This window comes from Neophocaena asiaeorientalis, unplaced genomic scaffold (assembly GCF_003031525.2).
Source record: "Neophocaena asiaeorientalis asiaeorientalis breed wild unplaced genomic scaffold, Neophocaena_asiaeorientalis_V1.1 scaffold438, whole genome shotgun sequence".
In the NCBI taxonomy this organism is placed as follows: Eukaryota; Metazoa; Chordata; class Mammalia; order Artiodactyla; family Phocoenidae; genus Neophocaena; species Neophocaena asiaeorientalis.
Window position 1 is genome coordinate 7,760,707 of NW_020173491.1, and position 8,748 is coordinate 7,769,454.

The window sequence follows — 8,748 nt, forward strand, 5'->3', positions numbered from 1 at the left end:
TTTTGTTTTGGACCACTTCTTTTCAACTAGGTGCAAAGATGACTTTCCTCTGCCCCCATCTTCCCCAGCCTGCTTCACAGTTTGGCGGTGCTCTCGGGAGTCTCTGTTACGACGTCTAAGGTGGCTGGGAGAGGCCTTAGCGATGCCTCAGTACAGGGTGCCTCAGTACAGGGTGGGGTCACCTGGCCTGCCAGGCCTGCTGGCCAGAGGGTCGCACACACCGCACCTAGACCAGGGCGTAAGCACAGACATTTAGACGCGATCCTGCTATAACACTTCTGAGTCCTTTCTAGGACCCTCTCAGCTGTTCCTCCCAAGAACCCATGAAAAGTAAACTGGGTTGGAATGATTATTCTGCTTTTCCAGAAAAGCAGGTTCCATGACTTGCCTGGGGTCACATGAGAAGTCAGGTAAGGCCCTAACCTCAATGCTGCCCTTTGCAGCCTGCCAGGCCTGCTCTCCCTACTCCACCCCGAGCCCCCAAGGGAAAGATGTGGGGAGAGGGGGCCTGTGGCTCTGGCCCCCACTGTGCCTCCCGTCTGCGCTTCCTGAGGCCAGCTCCCCATCGCCATGCTGAGAGACCCAGGAGATCACACTCTGTGCCCTTCGTCCCCAAGCCCTCTGCATTGAGCTGCTGATTCAACTAGGACTGGCCAGTCAGTTCTTCTGGCTTTTGCGGTCACGCGAGCTGGAGAGGGAGAAGCCGGCCATCCTTCCTGGCAAATCTGTGCAGCCAGCACCTACTGGCACCTGCTCTGTGCCAGCCCCTGACCTGGGCAGTTGGGTGAATCAGGCTCCTCTGGCCCTCTGGATACTCACGGTGATGCGGGGGGTGGTGGTAGAAGACAGGGTGCAGAGAAGAATCCCCATCCCCAACCTTCACACTTCTCAGACTGGGAGATACAAGCAAAGCCACCCAAATTCCTACAGGTTCCAACCTCAGGATGGAGGCAAGCCTCCAACAAGGCGGGTTCTGTGGGCACAGACCACCTGATCTTCCTCATCAGGGACATGGAGCCTCCATCTCGGGCACTCGCTCTTCCTGGGAGGGGGCCCCATGTCATGTAGCATCACCATTAACAAACCCAGGAGGACAGACTGGCCGGCCGGTCCCCTGGGGGAAGATGTGGCACGGATGGAATTAGAGTACAGCGACTTTGATAAATGGGCCAAGATCAATAACCGGCTCTTCAAGAGAGGATGGAAGGTGGTGATAGAGGAAGGAAGCAGGAGATCCACCAAGCGGGGAGGGGCAGCAGGCGGCAGGGCTTGGCGGGCACCCAGACACTGAGAGTGCAGCTGGAGAGGGTGCGTTCATGGGCGCCGCGCTGACAGTGCAAGAGCAGCTGGGGCTCTTCCATAAGAGGAGATGTGCTCCGGAGACAGGAGGCAAGACCAGAGCAGGCTGGGGTCCACCCCTCGGCAGGCTGGCTCGGAATAAAGACACGCTCCCGAGGGGGATTTTATCACACCAGGGAGGGTGCAAAATCAACACATCTGGCCTCGGTGTCCTCAGATGTTCCCCGCAGGGCAGAGAAATCATCATCTCTCGGCCTGTTTGGCCCTCTTCCACCTGGCACTCTCCCTTCTCTCCACACGCCTCTCCAGACCACCCCAGCTTTGTTTCCAAGGAAGCGGGAAATTACCTCGGCTTGTTTGTTTATTCCCTGTCTTGGTACCAGAAGCCCAGGGGGCCCGCAGGGGGCGCCAGGGGTGGGGGTGGGGTCTCTGGGCCTGGCTCCAGCCCACAGTGCCTTTCCTTTCCTGAGCGAGGGATCTCAGTCTCTACCTAAGCCAGAATCTGCCTTTAACAGATGAGGAGGCTAACCCAAAGAAGGGAGATAACTTGCTCAAGGTTGCCCAGTAAGTAAATTCGTGCTGGGCAGGAACCCCTGGCCTGGCTTCGGATCCAGAGCTGTTTGTATAACCTCTCACACCACAGCAGGGTCTCAGAATGAAACTGTGCTGTGAAATGAGGTGTCTGGGCTTTAATTCAAAAGACTCCAGGAAAAAAAGCGGGGAGGTTAGGGGCTAGATGAAAAGATAGAGACGAGGTGGGGGTGGTGGTTTAAAGCTGGGTGACTGAGGATACATTCAGTTAGATATACATATATATAACTGAATCACTCTCCCCCTATTGCAATAGTCTTTCTGAATAAAATGTCTCTTTACTACTTTAACCTCTGTCCAGCTCTATTTCTCTTGAACAGTTTTTGGTGCCATGATTCAGATCTGGATCAGAACCACCACTGAATCCTCAGATGTGACAGCCAGGCCTCACAGGGCACACCTACCTACACGTTTTGTCTCCGGTCTGCTTGCTGGTTTGGGGATCCAGTGGTGAGGCCGACTCCAAATCCCAGTGCTCTAGATAAATGTCCATTGATGCGGAATGAGGACAGATCTTGTTTCTTAGGACTCAGAGTATACTCTAGAAGCTGGGTTAGAGCCCTAGACAAGCCAAAGCCAGGCTAGAGTCCTGGGTTTCTCTGTAACAAGCTAGGTCAGAGTCCTAGGCTTTTCTGTTGGTACGAGGCTGGTCCCTGTAATGGACAGGCTGGGTTAGAATCCCATGTTTTTCTGTTCGTACGTGTAAAGGCACTATTAGTCAAGAACATGGGGGCTTCTTAATCACCGGGAACTCTCCTCAGACTCCTGCTGGCCACATGCTTCTGCAGCCCTAGTACTGTCTGCTTTTGTTGGCAAAACTTGACCACAAACTCTCTTAAGCTAACACAGCCCCTCTGGGGCTCCTGGGATCTGCTCAAATTAGTCCACCTAAGGGGAAGCCCTAGGGCAAAAGGGAACCAAAATTTCTGATGCACAGTGGTCCAATTTCTTCACTCGGTATGAAGAAGCCGAAAACAGCTAAATGATTCAAACCTCGTTCAAACTATTGAAGTTCTTAAATAATGTCTTCAGAAAATGTTTTCTGGGACTTCCCTGGCGGCGTGGTGGTTAAGACTCTGCGCTCCCAATGAAGGGGGCCCAGGTTCGATCCCTGGTAGGGGAACTAGATCCCACATGCATGCCGCAACTAAGAGTTTACATGCCACAACTAAGGAGCCCGCCTGCCTGCCACAACTAAGGAGCCTGCAAGCCACAACTAAAGAAGCCTGCCTGCCGCAACTAAGACCCAGCGCAACCAAATAAATAAATATTTAAAAAGAAAATGTTTTCTGACCCAGGAAACCTAGACACCTTCATAGTGCCCCGGAGTTCCCCTCCCAGCTCTCCATGATATCTGTCCCTCTCTCCCAGAACGTCCTTCACCAGCGGCACCCCAGCCCCTCAACTCCCTGAAACTATAAGGTTCTCCAGATCCCCACCTCTTGTAGATGAAGCTCAGGGTGTGGTTGTTACGCATTCTCAAGGGAGGCAAACAGAAAAGAGAACATTTAAACCTTGGTCTCTCTCAGAATTACATGCCATCATCAAGAAATTTCCTGGACTTCCCTGGTGGTCCAATGGTTAAGAATCCACCTTCCACGGGCTTCCCTGGTGGCGCAGTGGTTGAGAGTCTGCCTGCCAAAGCAGGGGACACAGGTTCGTGCCCCGGTCCGGGAGGATCCCACATGCCACGGAGCGGCTGGGCCTGTGAGCCATGGCCGCTGAGCCTGCGCATCCGGAGCCTGTGCTCCACAACGGGAGAGGCCACAACAGTGAGAGGCCCACGTACCACAAAAAAAAAAAAAGGAATCCACCTTCCAATGCAGGGGACGTGGGTTCAATCCCTGGTTGGGGAACTAAGATCCCACATGCCGCGGGACAACTAAGCCCATGTGCTCTAGAGCAGAGAGGCCACAAAAGTGAGAGGCCCACGTACCACAAAAAAAAAAAAAGGAATCCACCTTCCAATGCAGGGGACGTGGGTTCAATCCCTGGTTGGGGAACTAAGATCCCACATGCCGCGGGACAACTAAGCCCATGTGCTCTAGAGCCCGCGTGCCACAACTAGAGAGCCCATATGCCGCAACTACCGAGCCCACGTGTTCTGAAGCCCGCGCACTGCAACTACTGAACCTGTAGAGAGAAGCCCACAACTAGAGAGAAGCCCGGGCGCCACCATGAAGAACCCGCGTACTTCAAGGAATGATCCTGCGTGCCACAACTAAGACCCGATGCAGCCAAATTAATTAATTAATAAGTTAATTTTAAAAAGAAAAGAATTTTCCTGAGTCCCGAATGAAAAAGGGAAGATTTCTTGAAGATTTATTCAGTCTTCAATTGAAGATTGTTCTGGGAGCATACTCTCCAGATTCCCCAATTTATGTCAACTTATCCACTTATTGGCTGGCCCTGGGGATACCTCCCTTTGGCTTGGAAAGGCCAAATGGAGCACCATCCCTGAAGACCCTCAAGGGTCTCAGATGACCCTGATTCTCATTGGAGAATGAAGGAAGTAAGAGGAAAGTTACCAGGAGCCATCCCTCGGGTCCCTCTCACCAAAACTGGTCGGTTGTGTATTCAAAATTGTAAACAGCAAAGAGATGAACTGTGGCTGACCATCACCATCAATTAGGAACAACAGGAAAGAGCATCTGGAGCTGGACCTGACCTCCCTAACAGCCTCTGCTCTGGCCACAAGCTTTGTACATGGCCTCAGACCAGAGCTTCATGACACGTTACAGAGAAATAATATTAACTGGCAAAATGCAAACATGTCTGAGCTCCAGACATTAGCCCAGCATTATGAAGATGTTATTTCCAGAAAATTGGAAAATACACAACACAAGCTTATGGCATTTCAGTTAAAAGAGCTAGAAGGACATGAAAATTTTAATCTATGGCAGGCTCCAAAATCACGGTCTCCTATGGATCAAGACCCTTGCTGAAATTGTAAGAAAAAAAGACATGGGTCTGGGAGTGGCCAGACCTCGAGAGGAGGGGGAAGCCTACCGCTTAAGATAGAAGTCGATCTTTCCATGCCCCTCCACAGGATTCCCCAATAGCACTGAAGGCCAGAAGGCGTTGAGAGGCTCTGCCCAATAATCTAAGGTTAATCAGACAGGAAACTTCGAGCTCCCACTTGCAGTCCATGCACAACTCCCATTTGGATCATCAAAGCCCCCAATGGGCAAGGATGTTCGTTAGTCCAGATCTGAGGTTTATCAAAATCGTGAAACTCAGATTTGCCTTGGTGCCCAATCCTGGCCCTATCCTGTCTGCTATTCCTCCCAACACCCAATATTTCCCAGCCCTCAATGTGTGTTGCGCGTTGTTTAGGATTCCCCTTTTTAAGGAATCCAGTACTTGTTTGCCTTCTCCTGGGATAACCAGTAACATACCTGGACTGTTATGCCGCAGGGATTTACTAAGGCTCCTACTTCCTTCTCACACACCCTGAATGCCAGTTTGAGGGACTTAAATTCCCAGGAGACTCCACTTTAATCCCGTATGCAGACGACCTCCTTCTATGTTCTGGCAGTTAGGACAACTCCTTTTGGACGCTGAATACCTTTTTAAGGCATTCGCAAGAAAGAGCCGTGAGGTGGCTAGAGACGAAATTCAGATATGCTCTCTGTGTGTCTGATATCTGGGTCATGATATTTCAGCTGCAGGGAAAATGATCACAGACTGAGCCTCTGCTATTCAACATTTTCCTCTCCCTGAAAGAGAAGGGCAACGGACAGGGTTTTGGGGTCTTGTGGTATATTGTAGGCTGTGGATACCTAATTCTCTATGATTGCCTTACCCCTCTATGCTGTGACTGGGGAGGCACCCCCCAGACCCAGTAGTCCGGGACCCCCTATCCAAAGATGCTTTCAAGAACCTTAAGGGCTCTCTGCTTTTACCTCCCACCCTTGAACTTTCCAACGACTCCCTGTCTTTTTCCTTGTTTGTGCACGAATGAGAGGGTCATGCCCTCAGTGTTATCCCAGAAGCATAATGGACACCAAAGACCTCTGGGATATTATAGTTTGGCCTTTGACCCAGCAGCTAAGGCATATCCCCCTTGCCTGTGAGCCATGGCTACAACCACCAAACTTGTCCAGGCTACCTCTGACTGAGTATTAGGTCATCTGCTTAACATACATGTCCCTCATGCTGCACAGACCCTATTGCCTAATGAAAACACACAGTACTTTTCTGCATCTCGACTTACCTCTTATGAAATCTTACTACTCTTTCCCTCTCACATCACAATACGTCACTGTCAAAACCTTAACCCTGCTACCTTGCTTCCTTTACCCACTGATGGGACGTCCCATGACTGTGTCGTTAACACTAGATCATTATCCTGTCCTAGGCTAGATTTAGCAGAAAAACCCCTCCCCCAAGTTGACCTCACTCTTCATGTTGAAAGCTCCTACCTCCGGAAGGGAGATGGGGCCTTCCAGGCTGCATATGCCATCACTGATCAATATAAACGTCTAGAATATCGAGCCTTGCCACATGTCAGATCAGCCCACGTAGCCAAGTTAATTGCTCTTACTTGGGCTTGCCTAAGAGCATAAGGAATGAAGGTGAACATCTATGCTGATAGCTGCTACGCCTTTGGGTTAGTGCATGATTTTTGGTACATGATAGAAACAGAGAGGATTCATGACAGCAGCTGGTACCCCAGTCAAAAATGAGCCCCAAATAGCAGAACTTCTAGAGGCATTGTTATTGTCCCAGCAGATCATGACAGCTAAAACTGAAGGACACAGCACAAAAACTTTCAGATGAGGCCCGGTAAGTATGATACATTAGCAGCGCCTTCCCCAACCACCCAAGAAATCCAAGTGGTTTCTAAGCCTTGGGACCATGCCCCCTGCATCCTGCTTCAAGGCCCTAGACCCCAATGGGATTATTCACCTTTTCTTGAGGGAGAGCACTCATTTAGGATGACTCCTAAGGAAGTCTTAAAAGCGGTCCACATGGCCTAAATAACAGCTTCAGACTCAGAAAGAACTGGATGGGGAAAAGCTGGCTGTTCAAGCCATTCAGATGGACTTTGCAAGCACCCAGACGGCTGCTTGGTAGCTCTTAAGTATCTCTCTTGAGTCACTGTGTGTGGTTTATATGACATGACTCACATGCAAAGGACAAGATGCAGGATGCATTACACAGACAGTAGTTTGGACCCTTTGGCTTTTATTTGGATCAAGCAGTTCACTTGCCTCGATTGCCAGTAACATGACCCTGGAAAACCTGTAAAGGTGGGGCAAGAAGGGAGGCACCTCCCCCTCAGATCTTCCTTCACTAGCAAATAGATTTTATCCAGTTACCAAAAGCACAAGGCTACCAACGTGTTCTCACTGTTGTCTGCCTGTTTTCTAAACGGTTAGAGGCTTTCCCCTGCCCAAATGCCTCAGCAGCATCAGATGCCAAAGTGTTCCTGCAACAAAGCTTCCCCACTTGGGGCATCCCCTCTGCCATCTCTAGTGACAGAAGATCACCTTTCATTGGCAAAATTATACAGGAAATTTAAAAGGCAACACATTTAGTCAAAGACTCCACCATCCTTACCATCCTCAGCCATCAGGTGCCGTAGGAAGAGCATAGAAACAGCATCCTCAAGACCAAACTGGCTCCACTGTCTGAAGGACTGGACTTACATGGCCACAAGCACTGCCCCTTGCTCTTAAGACTCTCAGATCACCACCCCTCTCTCCAGGCAAGCTATCCCCTTTAGAGATGATCACAGGAAGGCCCACAAAGATGCCTTATTCATCTCGTCTAGTGGAAGATTCTAACTTAATTCAATGCAACATCCTTAGATACTGTCAAGGATTAACAAAATATACTCGATCCTATAATCAACAAGTCGAGACTTCCCTTGATTGCCTTCCCTTTAGAACTTCCTGATCCCTCATGTGCTTTACAAGTAGGCCATCTGGTATTCTAGAAATGCCACCATTGGAAAACCAATCTTGAGCCCAAAAGGGACCTTATACCGATTTACTCGTTGCTAACACTGCTGTCAAATCACAGGGTGTTCAACCTTGGGCTCATGTTTCACAATTAAAGAAACACAAGAGTCTTTTTTTTTTTTTTTTTTTTTTTTTTTTTGTGGTATGCGGGCCTCTCACTGTTGTGGCCTCTCCCGTTGCGGAGCACAGGCTCCGGACGCGCAGGCTCAGTGGCCATGGCTCACGGGCCTAGCCGCTCCGCGGCATGTGGGATCTTCCCAGACCAGGGCACGAACCCGTGTCCCCTGCATCGGCAGGCGGACTCTCAACCACTGCGCCACCAGGGAAGCCCAAGAAACACAAGAGTCTTATACAAATAACTCATACAACTCAATGTCAAAACAAACCAAACAATCCAGTTAAAAAAAATGAGTAGAACTGAATAGACATTTTTCCAAAGAGGAAATACAGATGGCCAATAGGCACATGTAAAGATGCTCAACATCACTAATCATCAGGGAAATGCAAATCAAAACCACAGTGAGATATCACCTCATGCCTGTCAGAATGGCCATCATCAAAAAGAACACGAATAAAAAATGCTGGAGAGGACGTGGAGAAAAGGGAACCCTTGCACACTGTTGAGGGAAATGTAAATTGGTGCAGCCACTGTGAAAAATGGTATGGAAGTTTCTCAAAAAACTAGAAATAGAACTATCATATGACCCAGCAATTCTACTCCTGGGTGTATAGCTGAAAAAAACCAAAACACTAATTTGAAAAGATATGTGCACCCCAGTGTTCATAGCAGCACTATTTACAATAGCCAAGATATGGAAGCAACCTAAGTGTCCATCAACAGATGAATGGATAAAGAAGACGTGGGGTGTGTGTATATATATATATATAT